We start from the raw sequence: 786 nt of genomic DNA on the forward strand, positions 1-786 counted from the left end.
CACTTGAAACATCTTTTGCAGCAGATTTGCCCAATGCGATACAGCGTCTGATGTCCTGATTGCTGCTTCCACTAGTGTTGATTGTAGAGCCAACTAATATGAAGTCCTTGACAACTTCAATCTTTTCTCTATTAGTCATGAAGCTGTTTATTGGACCAGTTTTGAGGATTTTATTTTGCTTATATTGAGGTGTAATCCATACTGCAGACTGTATTCTTTAATCTTCATCAGTAAGTGCCTCAAGTCATCCTCACTTTCAGCAAGCAAAGTTGTGTCATCTGTGTATCTCAGGTTGTTAATGAGTCTTCCTCCAATCCTGATGCCACGTTCTTCTTCATATAATCCAGCTTCTCTGATTATTTGCTCAGCACACAAGTTGAATAAGTATGGTGAAAGGATGCAACCCTTATTGATTTTGAACCATGCAGTATCCCCTTGTTCTGTTCGAATGACAGCCTCCTGATCTATGTACAGGTTCCTCACGAGTATAATCAAGTGTTCTGGAATTCTGATTCTTCTCAATGTTATCCATAATTTGTTATGATCCACACAATCAGATGCTTTTGCCTAGTCAGTAAAACATAAATAAACATCTTTCTTATATTCTTTGCTTTGAGTTAAGACCCATCTGATATCTGCAATGATATCCCTTGTTCCACGTCCTCTTCTGAATCTAACTTGCATTTCTGGAAGCTCTTGGTCAATATACTGCTGCAACTGTTTTTGTATTATCTTCAGCAGGATTTTATTTGTGTGTAATATTGATGATATTGTTCGATAATTTCC

The sequence above is a fragment of the Orycteropus afer genome, unplaced genomic scaffold (genome assembly GCF_000298275.1).
Source record: "Orycteropus afer afer isolate SDZICR_OR568_19922 unplaced genomic scaffold, OryAfe1.0 scaffold00182, whole genome shotgun sequence".
In the NCBI taxonomy this organism is placed as follows: domain Eukaryota; kingdom Metazoa; phylum Chordata; class Mammalia; order Tubulidentata; family Orycteropodidae; genus Orycteropus; species Orycteropus afer.